The sequence below is a fragment of the Polyodon spathula genome, chromosome 10, assembly GCF_017654505.1.
Source record: "Polyodon spathula isolate WHYD16114869_AA chromosome 10, ASM1765450v1, whole genome shotgun sequence".
NCBI classification, from domain to species: Eukaryota; Metazoa; Chordata; class Actinopteri; order Acipenseriformes; family Polyodontidae; genus Polyodon; species Polyodon spathula.
Window position 1 is genome coordinate 5898543 of NC_054543.1, and position 20155 is coordinate 5918697.

The 20155-nt window shown below is 37.1% G+C and overlaps 1 protein-coding gene across 1 annotated transcript in view; it reads left to right on the top strand.

Annotated features, from left to right (window-relative positions):
* The first annotated feature begins 9118 nt into the window (after positions 1 to 9118).
* LOC121321769 (C-terminal-binding protein 2-like) overlaps positions 9119 to 20155 on the top strand; it is a 73360-nt gene continuing 62323 nt past the window's right edge. The window contains exon 1 of the mRNA XM_041260929.1: positions 9119 to 9241. The gene's annotated coding sequence lies outside the window, so the exon portion shown is untranslated. The remainder of the gene's footprint in view (positions 9242 to 20155) is intronic.

The window sequence follows — 20155 nt, forward strand, 5'->3', positions numbered from 1 at the left end:
TCAGACAACCCCGAGATGCTTGTTTGTCTACACTAGTTAATTTTTTTCATAAAGACTTTTCAACGGTAAATACATTGTAAACACATTTCGATTTTTGTTTACGTTTTAAACACACATCATACGACTCTTGTCCAGATGAGGCATGAACATTAGCTCTAATCACGTTCATTAATTTTCTTCCTGTAAATCAGGGTCAGCACACGTTGCTTAATGAATTGGTTCACCCCATCAAACAGTCACTATGCTGATTTGTATGTTAGCATTGCTGAATTTCACTAAGATGGAGAATCAATACATTGGATGCTAGTCTGAATGCAGGGAAGATGCAAGACTTCTAAGAGGAACAGTATAAAGGAAGAATCAGGTACTTTATTGTTCCTAGTAGTTTCTTGCTAGATTTATACAGTTAAAATGATTTTACTCCTCTTTGCAACTGCTTAAAATAGTGTTGTTTATTACATTTGAAGACCAGGAACCTTCATTTAATGTTGTTTTACTGACAATGTAAGAAAGTGATGTCATGTAATGTAATTACAAACCTTGGCAAAATAGAAATAGTCTCAAAAAAAGTGGGAATTTCTATTTGTTTTTTACGGAGTCTATGGCCTTTAAAGAGTATTGTTTTGTTTAATTCCCAGAAGCTTTCATCCTTTCTCTTTCTTTCTTGAGTGTTCATACAATTTTTTATACAATTTAAATGATTCACTGAACTGCTTCACACTTTCCTGTGTTCTACTACTGCTCGCAATCATAATGATATCTTCTGTATCTTGTACTTGAGGTTACCATATTTAGGTTTTTTGTAATTGCTCTTATTTGAAATCGTTCTTATCCATTTATTGTACTATTACTACTTGCTCTTAATGGAATTTACTCTTATAAACAAATATGTTTAACTGCTCTTAGTCAAAATCGCTCTCAAACGTAATTATTTACTGTATTTTTTTTTTTATTTACTCTCATTTGAATTACTTTAGTACTGATTTTATTGTATTTTGTAACTGCTCTTATCTGTAATGTGATATTTTGTAATGTGATACTTTCTAAAAACTGTAAGTCGCCCTGGATAAGGGTGTCTGCTGAGAACTGAATAATAATAAATAATATAATAGCCATAAATCCCTGTTTCAAGTCGGTTTCAGTCATGGCAGGCAAGGCAGATCTAACTGTAGGTGTTTAGCTGGCAGACCATTCCCTATCCAAGATTGTGTTCCATGAGGAACAGTCTCAAAAGCAAATCTAGAGAACAGAATTGAGTGGATGTTTCCACCCGCTGCTTCCCTGGAGATATTAGATGCGGTAATCTTGTCAAACAATTTAAACACCTTGCAGATTTTTCACATTGAATCAGTGCCCTAAACTCCATCCACAATGTTAAGGCAGAGGTTTCTCATTTTTTCACCACCCCTGTAGTAAGTAATAGTATAGTTTTTTTCAATAAGTGTTACCATGGCTTTAGTTACATGCAGTGCACTGCAATGCTTATTGTTCATACTGTATGTGGTGATTCTGTAACAATCAGTTCATTAGCAGGGCTGTGAGTCGCTGGCCTGATTGCTGTTACAACAGACTCCCTCTTACAGATCATTATCACACACAGCATTGAGGCCATGACGGGTACACTTACAGTACGGTAGCAAAAGAACAAGAAAAAGCATAAATGCTGCTTTCTCCCTCAGGGGGATTAGTCATGTAAAAAATCGTGGCTCTAAGCCCCCCTGACAGATGCTAATGAAGTGATGTTTACTATTTTTATTTACTGCCTAAACAAAGATAAGACATGCTTCTCCAAAACAATGTAAACGCACAATCCAAACACATCCATTAAACCAGTCGCCAAATACATGACAGCTGTCTTCCAAGCAATCAAGTGGAGTGTCTCATTTGCATATTAATAAGAAAAGGGGGCTGTAGTCTTGGCACAAATTGCTGGTATCTTGAAAGAGGCTGCTGCTGACCAGCAGTTTAACTGTAGAGGCCCTTTTCCCATGAATACCTTGGTATGCTCTCTCTCTCTCTCTCTCTCTCTCTCTCTCTCTCTCTCTCTCTCTCTCTCTCTCTCTCTCTCTCTTTCTCTCTCTCTCATCCTCTCAAATCTCGTCTAGATATTCTGTGATCCTGCTAACAGAATTCCAGTGGTACATATCTATTTTGTACTGGAATTAAGCTTAACAACACCTAGAGGGTAAATACAATTAGAAGCTTCAGAGAAATACAGGGGACTGACAGCATATGTTTACAATGGAAATTAATAATCCCTCCTTTTCTCCCACTCTCCTTTTCATCAGTTCCCGATGCAAAAAACAGTGAGCCATAAAAAGAAATCCCCCATATATGTGTGTGGGGGGGGGGGGGGGGGGGGGTTACAGTCCATATGGTTCATGTATAAAATCAGTAAATCTATAGATTAACTGGTAAGTGTGTAGATTTAGCAGCTCGGTGGTCAATGTATAAAATAATTAAGGAGATGGAAGTTAACAATCTTTTTTACTTACATCCATGCCTGGTAATTCACAATACAAAATAATGTTTTGCTGGCAGAATGACGAAGCACACTGTATGATTCTCACTGCAATACAAACCCTGCGTGCACTTATGCTTTTTTATAAATTAGTTCAACTGATTCATATTAAATCACACCTAGTAGAGGCATGAGTTTTGCTGAAGAGATGTGTTATTACCAGAACTAATGTTTGCCCAGTGGTCAATTTTGATTTAAAATAAAATCGTCAAAGTGCTTTTTTTTTTTTACATAAAGCAAAAGACAAGGGGGATAAAATCATCAGAAATAAAACCAGGACAAAATATGAATACATGGTCTCTGCTAAATACTTATATAATAATAATAATAATAATAATAATAATAATAATAATAATAATGTCAGAATGGATGCAGTGAATTTTAGAAAGATTAATCAAATAATACTATAAAAAAAAAAGGCTAGAGTTTAAGAAAAATAACAAATTAATTAATTTACCCAAGTACGTAACAGATCTTAAAAAATCTTTATTTATTTGTTTTGCCAATAAGCTCCCTGATGTTACTTTATTTCCGAAATCACCTCAAATGCTGTAGCATTAACTACCATCTCCTTAGTTATTTTATACTGAGCTGGTAAATTTACACATATACCGGTTAATCAATAGATTTACCAATTTTACACATGTAATGTAACTGCTGTGTTCATAAATATAATTATTCCAACAGTCAGCACCCTGTTGTATATTCTTTATATACATGAGGTGAATACATGATCACGTTTGCATAGTAAGTAAGAATACATTTAGGCATATACAGCAGGAAGGCAATGCTATTAAAATACATTGGCATGAGAAGCATAAAATCCCTTTACCAAAGCTGTACCAAATTGAGCTGAAATATTCCATGCTGTGCATGAATTTAGAAAACACATAGAAATGAATCAATGTGAATCTGAAAAAAAAAAAAAAAAAATCAAAGCACCGCACAGAAGAAGTGTAACTTTTTATATATAGCCTTGTATTTTAAACAATGGATACAATTTACAGGTATATGAACTATACTGCACTTCTGTGACATTATTTAACATAGATACTTATATGATCAGGTAAATTACTTTGTTAGATACATGCTGTTAATGTATGGTGTCCAATCCAATCACACAATTATTTGGTAAGTGCATACAGTGCATGTCTTTTTCAGATTCTAATATATATATATATATATATATATATATATATATATATATATATATATATATATATATATATATATATATGCACTCAGTTTATAAGAGAGGTTGCTTTATAGTCTGCTTACACATCCATTCCTGCTTCATTTGTAACCTTTCTCTTTTGCAAGACTGTTTATATCCATACCACCAATTCATATCCATATCAAATATTTAAAGTATTCCAAAATAATTAAATAAAACGTTTCTACTCAGCATGGTTAATGCCAGGGCTAATGCATGTTATCATTATCCAGTCGGAATGTCTGCAATGTGTCAAATATGATGGGCTGGAAGTCGCTCGATGGTAAATAAAATTCTCAGAAAAAATAGGCAACCCAGTACAAATGTGTCTCCCTTGATTTCTCAGGTGCATTAGTACAATCCTTCAGAGCCAGCCAGGATCCACAGTATACAAGCGTATCCTTTTAGAGGAGGCACAGCTTCAAATATCCTACATTTGCAGTCACCCTGGAAGACGCTTTTCAGTTTTGTTTCCTTTTGTTACACAGGCAAGTGATTTACCATCAAGGTTGTGCACCTCCAAGTAGTCTAGATAATGTATTCAGTTGTCAACAAGGTAATCTAAAGATCTTTCTGCAGTAACAAATCCAAAGCTGTTGCTTATTTAGATTATTTATACAGGTCTGACAACATGAATGGGGCTATACTATAAAGCATTTTAGTTTTTACTGAGAAAATAACAAAATATATAGGCTGGTTTTACTGTTTTTCACCAGCAATGTAGCCCCCAAAATACTGCATATAGCCATGATTTTACATTCTGCACATTTATGTAAATTAACATTACAAGGTTGCCTCCTGATACGTACTAAGTATTATTTGCTCCAAATGTCACCTTTTTTTTTTTTTAAATATGAACACTGATACATAAGAAACAAAACAGAGCAAGTTGAAACACCTTTCATGTCCTTCTAAATTGATGCCGCAGGGATTCAAATAAAATATTCATGTATTGGGTCTCATTCAAAAAGCAAAGGACTGCAATGCATTTCCTGTTGTGCAAGTGTAACAGGCAGTGCCTGTTACGAGACGCACTGCTGCTACAGACATAGCAGACCCCAACAGCGAGGTAAGTATTCATAAAGAAGTGTAAACCAGATATATCAAGACACATAGTATATAGTAAGTAGCATAGCGAAAGCAAAGTTCTTATTCCAAATGCTACACAGAGAATTGGGGAAGAGGGTGGTACTGAAAACTCAAGAAAAGCAACATTTATTTGCTCAAATATGTTATCTGTTGGACAGAGGAGTTTAAGATTGAGTACTGAACTTATGGATGATCAATAAAGTCAAGTGTTGCAATTGTTCAAAATATTGTGTGCTTAAAGATCATTTCAAACTGCGTGCTTAAAGAACAGTTCAAATCCAAAAGCCATACAGTATGCTTATACTGTACACTGTATTGCCCCCAGACAAATGGTGACAACTTGTCCGTGCCAGCAATATACTGTGTAAAAATATAACTGAAAAACCCAAATCATACATCTGGATTAATCTAATTCCATATTCATTTCCTGAGAACAACCTTTTACATACCAGTAAATAAGACACGTTGTGTAGGAAAACCAATGCAATAAATCTACACACTTTTAAAATGTTTGTATATTTTCTGCTGAAAAAGGCAAAGAGTTATACTGCCCACATGGAATGGAAGATAAACGAGGAAGCATCACTTCTTAACTGTAGAAAATCATAGATAATATCTGGAGAAAAAAAATCTAAAACTTCTGAATTACAGTATACTGAAGTGAAAGTCCCTTATAAAGCATTTGTTGAATATTAATGAGGCGATGTGATCAGATTTCCAATTACTTCAAATTGCAGATATTTCCTTGCTGGCAAAAAAATCTCTGCTATAACACACCCAATCGAGTTATCCAACCCTAAAAAATGTTTAACACTAACATTTGAATTAGATGCATGCAAGTATATATTTGTTGTTAAAATATTTTTTGAGCTTCAAACACAATGAACTGGGCCCTTTATCTTTATTACTACTCATTATACGCATAGTTTCTGACCTGGAAATACTGCAGGAGCTGATAACCGTGTACAGACCTTGCGAGCTTAACTTGACACACTAGCTTGATTAACCAGGAGGACCCCAGACAGGTCATGTGGATGTTCAGCCTTTGTAGCAAAATGCTGCCCTCTATGGATGTCTCCCGCATGCGCCAACGAACCCTTAGCCCGCTGTTTTATCAAAATAACAGCCCCCTCTTTTTTGCAAGTAGTAACACTGTCAAAGCAAACTAATTTTAAAACATTCTTCTGTCTTTGTAATATATTGTATTGCATAAATCTCCAGTAAATGCTAATTTGGTTTACATTACTAGTTTTTGTATTTTCTTCATGCATTCTAGTCACATGCAGAATGAATCAACAAAAATTGGAACCCAGATCCCAGAGATGTCAGTGTCAACTGTAAGTACACTGCCATTGAGCAACTCAAGTGTGGCTGTTTACAAAACATTCCCCCTGACAACAGTCTTTGCATAATTTGTAGGATTTCTTTAAATCAGGGGCTCCCAGCATTTTTTGAATCACATCCCACCTGAGCAGTGTTTTTTTTACTGTCTTCAATGCTGTAGTTTGGAAAACCCAGCTTCGCACAGGTATGTTGAAGCGAAAGGTAGGAGCACTTTTACTGCAACTAAGAGCCAGAAATTTGGGAAAGAACGGGTGCCAAAACATTGTTTTCACTATGTTGTTGCATTTCAGCTGAATTAGTTGTTTTTCCACCTCCACTGAAAGACTGGTTGAACCAACAGAAGTGGACGAACGGATCACAAACCCAGGCAAGTGAGCTGCAATCTTTCTGGAAGTAGTCGCAGAACTGTTCTTTCAGTCTCGTCAAGTGTTCAGCAATGGGAGCTTTCAGATCATTGTATTCCACAGTGCCGCCACAATCTTGAATTAAATCTGAAAATGTGGGAAACAAGTCGCCATTTCCATCTGATTGCCCAACTGTACAGTTTTTGAACAAAAGCTGTTACCTTGTCTGTAAGGAGGAGGATATTTGCGTCCTTGCCTTGCATAGATGCATTTAAAGAATTCAGACAGTCAAAAATATCAACCAAGTAAGCAAGCAGTGAAATAGTAGGTGCTGCTGATCAGATCCCATTTCCAGGCACAGAACCAAAAATAAATGTGCATTAAGTGGCCGTTATTTTATAAAATTAATTGGATGCACTGTTTGCTACATAACTGTCTTCGGTGTCTGGGGCATTTTCTTTGCAGTCAAGGCTTCTTTATGCACAGGGGGCTACTTGCTGAACTCGGGTGACCAAACCTTTGTTGCTCTCCAGTCATGGATTAAGCTTTTACAAAATGATGTGTTGGAAGGGTTTGGCAAAAATGAAACTCCTCCAGAAGTGACTCTTTGTGCCAAAATCTGATGTAAGCAAGCAGTTGTGTGATATTGGTTGTTTTGTCAAGTTGTATGCATAGAATTGGCTTCTCTCGATGTAGTCCAACGCTTTCACATCACTGGCAAATCCTGAAATTCGGCAACTCACTGTGTTATTTGACAATGGAATTGCACCAACCTATATAGCAGAGCTTTCCCCAAACATAACAGAACAAAAATATTTTGCAGCAGGCAAAATCAGGGTCTTGGCTATGTTTTGAGGCTTACAGAATAAGAAGCCTGAAGACATGTATGCAATTGGGTCTTGTACATTTTTTTACTTGTGCAACTTTGCGTTGGACTTCTCATTTTGTCTTGTTTGTTGTGAATAATGTTTTGTTTTTTTTTCTTTTTAGAGAAATTGATTGTTTCTAGTTGTTATACACATTGGACATTGTTATACACTTCATGAACCCGGCTGGCTACTCTGAAGAGAACACATAAACTTTACAGGCCTACAGACCGGTGGCAGCAGTGGGATTTTCTTTTGTTGTCCGAAGCCTGTTGCAGCAGCAACCATGAATGTGAGTGACTGAAAGTAAACAGCACTGGTGGTGAGTAAACTGCTTCTGTTATAGTTCCCCACATTTATTAAAGTTAATAAACAATACATTCCAACGTTACAATTGCAAAAAAATGAATCAGATCACAATTGATTGCACATGTACCAAAATCTGACAGCGTATCACTTTCAATTTGTCAGTGTACCACTTTTTGACATTACACAGGTCACGTTTTGGTACGTGCACCACATTGTGACAATGTACCACTTTCTAATGCTACATCTGTATAAGTAAACTAAAAACATTTATATATGTAACATAGGTGGTCACACATTAGTTAAGAGATGTAGTGTGTTCAATGGAGACACAGTGAGGATAAACAGTAATTGGTGAGGGAGGGAAGGATGCTGTCTGATTTGTAGATAAACAACGCTGTCAAACACACTCAGTTCATCGCTACAGACAACAATAAAGCCTGGTTTTACGTTGGGCAGACATAGTATAACATAATCAGCTTTTTGCTGATTATACTTAAATTACTGCAATGAAAAGGGAGTAAGTGGTCGTGCACAGGAATGAACACATTCTAGCAAGAACTCAACCAACCAATAATATAACTTGCAGATTGTCAAAATTGTCATAGATCGAGCATCAGATAAATAACCCAAAAGTATCAGCTAAAGGAACAATAATGACTGAGATTCAATTTAGTTTAATGAGAAGGTTCCAATAATTATTGAAGTGTACATGTTTGTAATCCCAGATTGAATGTATGATGAGATTGTCTGTTATAGTGATGTTGTTATTTTCAGGGATGTAAATTTACTGCTGTCTGTTTCTGGTCATCTTGCGATTTAACTGGCACCTAAATACCTTTCACTGGTGTCATTACTTCCCCAACCTGTTAACACGAAGCAAAACGTATCGGTCTGACATCAAGCGGTAACTTTTTCTCTGACAAAGAAAAAGTAAAGCACCCATGTGTTTTTTTTTTTTTTTTTTAATCAATTTTTGTTCTTTGCATTTGAGCAGCGAGGTCATCTCGTATCTACAGCAAATTAGCAATCCCAGGAGACTGCTATCTGTTCCAAAATTCAGAGACTATCTACTGGGGGCGAGGCTGGCTCATGTGTGTTTGTGTCATTGGTTTGTAGGAAGAGACCCCGCCTTGTAAAACACACACACACACATACACACACGCATTCAGACCCTACCTCTCTCCATATCAGAAAAGAAAACAAGAGGCTTTTCTTAAACCAAATACCATTACTGTTGCTAATTGAGGGCATATATCACTCAGAAATTAACATCGTCTCTTTTTCTAGACATACTCCAAGAGAGAAGAAAGGTCTCTCGATTTGTTCCTGCATCGGAAATTGCTTTCTAGTCTGCACAGTTAGAGCTTGGAGGATTAAGTTGTTGGTTTTTTTTTTGTTTTTTTTTTTTTTTTTTTTTTTTTGTTTTTTTTTTGTCATTTTTAAGGTGGATCAGTTGTCCTGAAGAGAAGATCGATAGGAAACGAAAAAGATGATGGTTATGTTCCTGTGTACATAACGTCATTGATTGTGCTTGTAATATACATCTAATATTGAGGTAAGAGTAGTGTTATAGTATTTTTCTTCGTAAGATGTAGATTTTAGTTGTAGTAGTGTGTCTGTCCAGCATAATGTCCATGTGTTTTCGCTTCACTGCGCCTCCCAAGAAAAGGGACGAGCTTGTTCTGTGTGTATTCTGAGGACATCTTTGCTTTGGTCACATAACAAACTCCCTCAGTCCAACCTCAAAAAATACATTTTTTTTTCTTTTGGCGCTGATGAGTTCATCCTCGTTTTAAGTCTAGGGATCAACAAACTAATTTAATTCAATGAAGGGTGTCAATTAATCAGCAAAATATTGTCGTCAGATTATGTAATACGCGTAGAACAGAAACCACTGGACATAGTTCACAGAACCAAGGTCGGTACGGGACAGCGGGAGGTTTTTTTTTTTTTGTTTGTTTTTCCAGTGCTGGTGTATCCCGCTAGTATAATGGGATAATACCTCCCTGTCATTATTTGATTTGAATTTTAGACGAATACCTTTGTTAAGCGGGTTAGCTGTGAAGCGTTGCCTTTTCTTAGTTGCAGTAACTGAAAAGGGAGAGGGAGCGAGGAGGGAAGAGAGTGGAAGTCTTTTGTTTTTGCTGGGTTTTGTATTGTTTGCTTAGTGCTGAATGTGCTGGGACACATCTGCAAACACAGATCAGCAAGGTTACTGTCGGTTTAGACCTTCGAAAACTCGTGTGGGATCAAAGAAAGAAAACAAGACTTCTTTTGCTAATGACTGCACGGTCTCAGCTATGCTGTTAGTGTACAGATGGCGAAAACGTGCCAACATTTCTTTGCGCAGCTGGGACCAAATACTGGCAAAAACGTCCCAACATTTCGTTGCGCATCAGGGACTACATACTAATTTGCGTTAAAACTGTGTGCTGTTTTATTTTGAAACATTATTTACCGCCTTTGTAGTAATACTTTTATTTTAAGGTTTTGCAATAGCAACCATGTACATGTATTTAGTTGCATATTTATTTACTGTTAGTTTTGACGAATATTACACTTCTTATTTATTTGTTTTTGTTATTACTATTTTTAATTGAGATGTCTGTAATACACAATTGCCTGTTGTTTTTGAGTCGAGACTACACCTAGGGCGAATTACACTCGCGCTTCACTGGTAAGACAGTGTTGTTAGGTTCATAGTGGTACACTGTGTCTTAGGTCGTTACGCATTTGTGCATCTTTTGTCATGCAGTTTTATTACTTAACGCGTTGTATGAAAAGACAAATGATAGTTTATGTTTTTTTGGGGGGGGTGGGGTTTGTGGCTATTTTTTTTTATATAAGCTTCTCAACGCCGGTGAGTTTTGGCGGCATTCACACTATTTTTTTTTTTGTGAAAATGCATTAATTATAGTAGTTTCCGAAAGTGTTTCACACTAACTTTTTTAACAGTGTAAATTCAACAAACTTGATAGTGAAGTCACAGGGCTTTTTAGTTTTAATGATTTTTCAAGAAGCGGGTGTTAAACTCGTAATACAGTGAGGCATTTAAAGTACCAATTGTTGCCAAGGTGTTTTCAGCAGTAATTTTTCATTTTTGAAAATGTGTATGAAGTTATAATTGGATAGCTGTCGGACCCCCAAGCATCTTACAAGAAATAGCATGGGGTGCGTGTGATCTGCTAACTCTGACTGTTTGGACACCAGTAGTGACTTCACTGATGTGAAGCTCAGTGTGTTCCCTGGTATGTATATGAGATAGAGCACACATAAAAATGCTTAGCTGAGGTTTACTTGTGCCATTTTGTAGCCGAACAAGCAAACGAAAACTGAAATTTCACTTTAAACACTTCAAACAAAACAAAAACGTGGAAATGGCGTTGTAAAGTGAGCTTGTAAAGTGAAGGGGGGGTGGGGGGGGGGGGACAATGTTTTGGTTCTCGTTTATTACATTCCACATAATCATAATCACAACTATATATATATATATATATATATATATATATATATATATATATATATATATATATACATATATACACACACACACACACACACACACACACACACACACACACACACACACACACACACACACACACTACACAACAGGAAGTTGGGTACTGTTTAAAAGAAGCATTTTAGTCCCATGAGATTCACTAAGCAGTGCAACGCATTTTGGTCCCAGATAGCTTTCCATAGAGATCACTAAGGGTGCGCACGCATTATCTGGTTTGTTTACTTTTTGCTGTCTAAAAATTTTAAATAGCTTGGTTTTGTCTGCTTGAGTTGAGTTCTCTAGAACAATTTTAACAAAAAGAGGTGCTCAAGACACATTCACATTACATATCAATAATGTATTATATATATATATATATATATATATATATATATATATATATATATATATATAAAGTAACGATCTCGGTTCCCGTAGGCAGGCGCATCACACGGCGAGGCAATCCACACACAGGCGGAGAGAGGGCGCGAACCCGGGATCTCGACAATTAGACATTTTTACTTGTTTTCAGCTCTTAAAGTTGCAGTTCAAGACACTTATCAAATGTTAAAGCTATCTATAGCTGAAAACAAGTAAAAAGATCTAATTAAGCAAATTAACAGTTCAGTTAAGTGTCTAGTTAAGTAATTGAGAGCTAAGTTGGAATGAAAACCAGCAGCTGCAGGGGGGTCCCCAGGACCGAGTTTGAGAAGCTCTGCACTAAAGCATAGTGCTTGTACCGCTGTACAAGAGTCGGCTCCTTTGCAAGGAGCGTATATAGGGTTTATGTCTTCCTATGTGATTAGGTCACCTACCAGCCCTGCTGCTGCCTTCCCCCATGCAGGTTACTATACTATGTATATTTCACACTATCTGTGTCTATTTTGATAGTGAGAAAAAAAGGCCTGCTGTTTTGAGTCAAGTAAGATATAAATCTTTGAGATGTGTAGGGGAGACTTAGCTTCTTTCCTTTGTGGTTTTTGCATTCTATTTTGTTTTCTAACCAAGTACTTATAACTGAAAGTATTATTTTGTCCTCAAGGCCCAAGCTTTGTGTTCTGAATCATGCTGTACACAGCAGTTCATTTTAGCACCTTTGATTCATCACAGACTTTAGATAAATCTAAACCAACAGTTCAATATTGATCATATTCTTCAACTGCAGGTGCATTCTACTAGCAGTAAGGCATGCCTGCTGGGACTATATTTTTGATTTCTAGTATATTGTACAACTAATGTAAAATGAACCTGCTTTTATAATAATCTGTCTGATGCAAATGCATATTAACTGCTCTGAGCATGTTGGAAAAGATAAGGAATTTAAAGGCCATCATAAGGAAACAGTTGACAGGAGCTGAATAAAAGAGACTAGCTTTGTAATGTGTACCACACTTCATTGATATTAATGCATGGGTCAATTTAAATATCGGCTATTAATTGGTCTCTGTGGACCAAATGGTGTCATTGGATGTTCTTCAAATGTTTCGTTTTCTTTTTTCTTAGTTGTACTACAGGATAGCCCAACCAGGATATAACATAGTATTTTTAAATTGGATTTGGGAATTTATCCAGATTTGGAATTGGCTACTTCAGAATTCCAGTAAAACAATAAAAGCATATAATGGCAGTTGGAACAACATGTCCTAAATGTTATGGGATACTCTCCCAGTTCAGAGGGCAGACATGAAGAGTTGCAGTACTGTAAATGATAATGCATTTACAATGCTCTGCACTTTTATAAGCTGACTATAGTACATTTGCACTGCATACTTTTCCCATGGTTATGCTGTGCATTTACCACAGTTTACCATGTTTTTTTAATTTGCTTTACCATGCTTACTGATGCTTGAGCATGCTTTAATACACTTTGCTATGCTTTTACTACTGTATTGCAAGCTTTCATAAGGTGGAATCCATCTGTACAAGATATGCTGTGTACATGTCCTTCTGTACAGTCTGTGGCTTCCTTTCACTGAGCCAGTTAGAAAACTGCTTCTTAGTACTGTACAAATGACAAACGCTTTGTAGTAACTTCCTAGTATCCTTTGAAAGCAGTGAGCCACTGTACTCTTTATCACCCAGAATAAAGACCCCATGCTGTGTTTTCTGAAGATCAAGACACTTTCCTCAGCTCTACAGCCTGCCGCACACAAAAAAAAACATCCTAGGATATAAACTTAAACAAAGAGCTTTGTTCAGGGTTTCAATATAGATAAATATATTTTTTATTGCTGTATTGCAGAACGTGTAAGTAGATCCAGAATGTTAGCCTGGAATTTCTGGTCTGTGATTGGCTAAAACCTCATTATAGGAGCAAAAATAGATTTAACTCTTGCCCTCACATCCTTACACCACCGGGCAATAGTCTCTGCATGTCATGTGATTAGTTCACATCACTACCACTCCCGTCCCTTTTCAAAGGAATACCCTCCACCTCCAAGATAAATAGTCCATTGGCCAGACAGAGAAAGTGGTACCAAATGATCTTCATACCAGTGAACAAGTATTATGTAATTATGCAAGTGATAGCACTTTGACGTTTTTCAAGTTAAGAACCCTAATCTAACATTTGTTGGGTAAATAAAACTGTAAGCAACAAAAATGCATTAACACAAAAAGTTACTGATTTGAGATAGATTAATATACGTATCAGAACAGTTTTAACAAAGTGTATGATTCACTGCACTAATATGCATTCACTACAAATATCTTTTCAAAGACCAACACGTTTATAAGTCCATTTTTCATTTGCAGGGTCAGTTTTTAGTCCGATTCATCTTCACTCTCCTCATCGTCAAGTATATTCTGCGTTGAATCGTCTTCATGTGACATCATGTTGGTGCAGTCCTGAAGCCTCATATTTCCTGTCATGCAGTGATAGCTATATTTACTATTCTGGATTTCTTTTTTTTTTGTTTTTATTCAATTTAACACAGTTAGATAGCAAGATAATTGCAGTTCTAGATGTCTTTTTCTGGGAGCAGAGCAGATAGCATGTAATCAGGTAGAAGAAAGGAAGCCTAATCCCTCTGTGTGATATGTACAAAGGGACAATACAGGCTCTTGTAAGGATGAGAGAGCAGCTACAACATAATAAAGGTGTTTTGAAGGCGGGAAGGGTGGGGGGTATTGCCTTCTAGAAACTGCAGTGCGAATCAGTGGATCAGCATTCGTAGCCTAACCCTCAGGAGTATTTGTATCTGTGTACGGGTATTTACATTAATCATAACTGTTTTTGGCATCAAAGGTTGAGATTGATGTTTGAAACCTGTCCATGCTATATTTATCAGTGCTGCTTCATGGCTTGTGCATGTGGTGGGAGTTCTGTGCTGTTGGATTTGCTGTTATCTGCGGAGATCATGTGTGCCTAAAATACTGCCCAGCACTCACACTCAGTATCCTGAGCAATTTCCACTTGATTTGAAGGCAAACGAAAAGATATTGGAAGATACTGCAAGACAATGTGTTGTGTTTCATCGTGATCTGTGATCTAGGCATTCTGTGTTTAAAAAAAAAAAAAAAAAAAAAAAAAAAAATTGTACATTCACAGTGGGGGGGGGGGGTTGGAATAACATTTGGTGCATGCTTCACCCTGGCTCCAGTTGTAAAGCTGCTTGTGCCTACTGTATAGGGCACTGTAATCAGTCCCAAGCCTGTTGTATAGAAATGAAGAGGTCGTCTGAAAGCAGTGTCACACAATGTTTCTCTCCACTCTTTTATATCACACTGTATTTCCCATCGCTCTGCTCCTGCCTGTTTTCAGTACATTGGCTTTCTTTTACAGGTGGTTCCGGCTGTAAACCGCTGGGGAAAGTGTATCTGAAAGCAGCAGTTTACAATAGCGATCAACTGTTTCAGAGCTGACGCTTAATGTTGAATGCTAAAGACTTTATTACAGCATGTTAATTGGCATTTTGCATACCATTATAAGAGGTATTATAATTCACATAAAGTCTTAAAAGACCAATTGATAATTCATCGGCTTGTTCTGAAAATCCGTTCTAAAAGGTGCTAATTGGCTTCCTGAAGTTTTCTTAGCAGATGTTGTAATAAAAAAAATCAGATGTTGGCTGTGAAAAAAAAGGATTGTGTTTGAGAAGCAGGGAAGGCTTCTTTGTTTGGAGGTGAAGTGTTCAGTTAAATTCCAGTGAGATTCCAAGGGGGGTCACAGGGAGAGGTTGCTTTCCTTTTTGGTACACACCCATTCTCTTGGGTTTAATAGATGCAGCCTTCTATTGAATAATCCTGGCTGGTGTCTTGCGCTGTAGTTATACAATACCTCACACTAGTAGCAGCTTTGATAGTGGGTTTTGAAATTGTGTTTAGTGTAATCAAAACTATATGCGAGTGTAAAATTTGATATAAATACAAAAGTAAAATATCAAATATTGTACTTACTGATAGATGCCTTTTTATAAATTCATACCGTAGACCAGCCTGAAGCACACACTTGCATGACCCTTTTAAAACACTGATAAGTCTTTGCGTCAAACCTTTTTAGATCAGATAACTACTCCTTGCCTTATATACTGCGCAATCAGTGAGCTGGGTTTGTGACAGTTTAATTATCCTAGTACTGTGGGTGCTGCTGATGAAGGGGAGTTCTTGTTTAAGAGGCACTGTCTTCTTCAAGATATGTGGCTTGGAAAACGTTTTCAAAGGATGAGCGAATGCTTGAAATACCAATAAGCAAGTAGCAGGAGAAATGCTTCTTTTGAAATGCTTTCCACACTTTGGTTTTGCAAATTACTTAAAACCCCTCTGTAGACATTCTGAAACCTATTCCCCAGAGAGGCAGCTTTTGGGATTTCCTTTCCACAGAAGTAAGCCATCTCCTCATGTATATTTTTTAATGGCATTATGCATGCACAAACTGCTGGAGCATATTGTTGTAGTTGGACAACTGCACAACATTTTAAAAATAAATTGAGCGGCCAACTTTGGCAAGCAGTGTTTTGACAGTGGAAAAGTAATTTCAAATTCGATTTATAAGAATAGCATATTTAACTGAATAATAATGACAATCTTTTGCGTTGCAATACACAATTATTGATGAAGTTCGTATTGATTGATGTTTCATGCTGTTGTGGTGAAAAAAGAAAAAAGCAAACTATTAAAAAAGCAAACTATTATTATTATTATTATTATTATTAATGTTATTATTATCAGAGATTAATTTATTTAAGAGATTTACAAAACTACACTGAACACATAGATACCGGTACACTGTGCTTTTCAGTCAAATAAGTAAATACCACCCCTGAATGTGACCTACATATACACTGCTGTGCAAAAGTCTTAGACCTGTTGCATTTTTCTACTCTGATGCATTATGAGCATCAACAATTTACTCAAAGCCTCCACTAGTGTTTTCTACTATTTTAACAACCTTGAGTTGCATAAAGAAGGAAAAGCATTGAGTGAAATAGCTTGCATCACTTGATTTTCAAGGTGTGGTATCTGAAGCATAATCAACAAGTACAGAACATCATCTGGAATTGACAAATCCAGGACTGGAAGACCCAAAAAGCTGTCTAACAAGGTTGAGCAATATTTGAAGATAATATCCTTAAGGAATAGAAAGAAGACAAGCGTTGAATTGACAACAGAACTGGCAGAAGGCACAGGTGTTGTCCATCCATCAACAGTCCAAAGCACCTTTGACCATTGTTATATAGTCCAATTTCTGTGTTCTGTGTTCTTATGCATATTTTAGAGTGACCTTCGTACTGTTGACGTTCTGGATTTCCCATCTACAGTGGGAAAACTTTTCATGCTTGGCTAAAATAGCTATAAATACTATTTTGCATTTTGGAAGCACCTACCTGTGTGAGTCTGGATTTTCAACCTTGTCATACTTGAAGAACAAGTATAGGAACCGACTGAGGCCAGGGGAGCTGGAACTAGGGGTGCTGGGTGTGCGGCAGCACCCCTTGGTTTGCATGGCTTCCATCATATGCAGGGGTTACAGTTTTGTTCAATGGCTTTTAGCACCCCCACTTTAAAAATTGTTCCAGTGCCACTGACTGAGGCCAGAGCATGATTTCAGAGTTTCTTTATCAAAGACTGAGCCAAGAAATGTCATGCTTGTAGCACATTTCCAAGAACCTCACTGCTCCCATTAAAAGCCTATTAAAATTATTTTTCATTCCCTGGGATTTTAACTTTTACTTTATTTTTTCAGTAGTATATTAAAATTTTTATTTGCGTTGTCAAATATGAGATGGGTCTCGAGAATGCAGCGAGACGTGGTTTTGGGTCCTTAGGTAAAAAAGTTTCAGAACCTGTGGTTTACAGCATGGTTGAACTGCATCAGACTGAGCTTCTCTGCTATTTGTTCAGATTCACATTTCACCGTGGTTTATATATACGTGCCCACCTGATGACTTTAGTGGTAGTTACATTTGGATTAAAAGGCTCTGTGTTTGACTTTTGACAGTTAACTCAGCCTCTGTAATGCGATTTTCACTTGGCTTGCAAAATAAACACCTTGTGAACCAGAGCTTGCAGTCTTCCCTTGCAATGTCTCTTCTGCTGGAGCGGATATGGTCACCGCTGCCATCAGCACAAAATACATTGAAACTCAGCGGGCAGTTAAGGAGACAAGTGCATGTGCTTATTTTCTTCAAACCACCGGGCTGGAATGAGTGAAGTTTGTGTGTGTGTGTGTGTGTGTGTGTGTGTGTGAGTGAGTGAAGGGGCTCACACTGCAAAAAAATAAGGATATATAATTATTGTTGGGATACCTTTAACAAAGAAAGAGCCAGCATGTTTTCGTCTTAGTGTAATATCCTTCTAAAACATTTGTGCAGGATCCAGTGAAGTCAGGCAAATGAAAAGCAAGCAAAACCTCCTTTTGCACTTCCCTTGGAGGACAGACAGATAGCCTCCTTCATTGCAATACTTGTAAATGTTTGGGTGAAAAAAAATAATTTCTTATTATTATTATTTGTTTAGCAGATGCCTTTATCCAAGGCGGCTTACAGAGACTAGGGTGTGTGAACTGAGCATCAGCTACGGAGTCACTTGCAACAACGTCTCGCCCAAAAGGCAGATAGGAGATCATAAGGAGAATAAGTGACTTGCTCAAGGTCAACCAGTGAGTGAGCCAGGATTTGAACCCAGGTCCTTTTGGGTACAAGCCCTTTTCTTTAATCACCAGACCACGCAGCCTCTGGGTTTAAGGCAATAGCTAGGTTTTTCATGCACCCGGGAACTGCACACTTGAGCCTTATTGAAGTCATTCAGTGAAAGGGTATTTTTTTTTTTAAGGATTAGGCGCCAGCTGTCCATAAGACAACTATGCTCATTCTTCACATAAAACAGAAGAATAAAGAAGCAGCATGTGAGCATTTATTCTGCTCAAGGGAAGTTAAAGCTGAAGAGTGCTTGGAAAAAAAAAAAAGTTGTTAAGTTTTAAGCATTGGGCAATACCAGGTTTAGTTGTTTACTTTGGTATGTATACAGAAGAGACATTTTTTATGATTATTACACATGGCGCTTTGTAAGCCACGGTGTGACCAATATCACTGGGACAATTTGAGAGAGTTTTGTTTTATTTATTTCTCTCATTTAAATATACTCCTGTTTTGTTTTTTTTTGACGAGATTCAGGTTCAAGTAACAGAATGTATAGCAATGTTACACATTTTTAAAAAAGTGAACTGTCAGTCCAGGAACAGTCAGCATGTTAAGGCTTGATGGGGGGCACAGAGACAAGTATAACATGATTTAGTTTCGTTAGTGACACACTAAGTCACCAGGCTCTTTTCTAGCAAGTCACGCAGCTCCCTAAAGCAATCAGAGCTTATGTCCTAAAATTGATTGACAAATCAATGCTAACCCCGTCATGTAAAAACTCTGACAAACAAGGCAGATAGAATTTCACTGTGGAGTAAACAATAAGCAGCACATAATAAAATAAATGAAGATTACACTAAAAACCCCGGAGGTGAGATCAAATAGCAGCAGAGTAATTGTGAGGCATGTTTATGGATTCCACTCTCTTAAAAGGAGGGTTCTCCTTGCAGCAGTTAATGAACCTGGTGAAATTGATGTACTGTAGGGTTAGCTTTGACTAAATGTCATTCCATACAAATCTGCCCTGATTTGTTCTCATCCATGAGAAGAAAATAAAAAAAAAGTTTCTGAAGTTTGGTTGCAGTGATTAATACTACATAATGTTTGTTGTTTTTACAAGTCATTCATAATCGTATATTTATTTAAATGAAGATGCCCTGCGTCCAATATATTTGACATTCGGAAAATAGGCATTAAACAAGTATGGGAACCTAGCCAGAGCAGTAAAGGGTTACGCTGATACAGTGTGTGGTGGATTACATTTCAGTTTTTTAAATTCAACACATGCAACCATTCCATCTGCCATTGTGATCAACTTGAAAATCAGTCCAGTTTGTTTCCATCAGCAGCAGACCGGAATCAAACCGGTCTGAATTGAGACTCTGTCAGCCCCAGTTAAGATTGTTACTGGTCCAGCTTTAATTTTAAAAGCTGATTTCATGGTGTAGATGGAAACCTATAAACACCCTCTGAAAATAGTGAAACTTCATTAGCTCTGGTGAACATAACCTAGCATAGAGTACACGTTCACTAAAGGGGACACAATCTCTCATACAAAGCAGCCAATCAGGACCTTCACTTATTATATTATTTAGTGATGGCTGTTGTATCGTGATTTTAATGTGTCTTTGCACCCCTTAGGTTCACATGTATCATATTGGCTCTTGTGAGAGGCTGCATATTACAGTAGATACAGTTAGCATGCATGGTGACTGAATTACCCCTCTACCGCTCTGCCAGCTCTTTAAAGAAACTGAGAACATGGTCTCCCTTTGCTTTGAATGTACCTTTCAGGAGCACTGAATTATGTTGAAAAGACCCCCCCCCCCCCAAAAACAAAAAAAACAAACAAAATTAAAAACAGAAAAACACTGGGATTCTAGTGTTT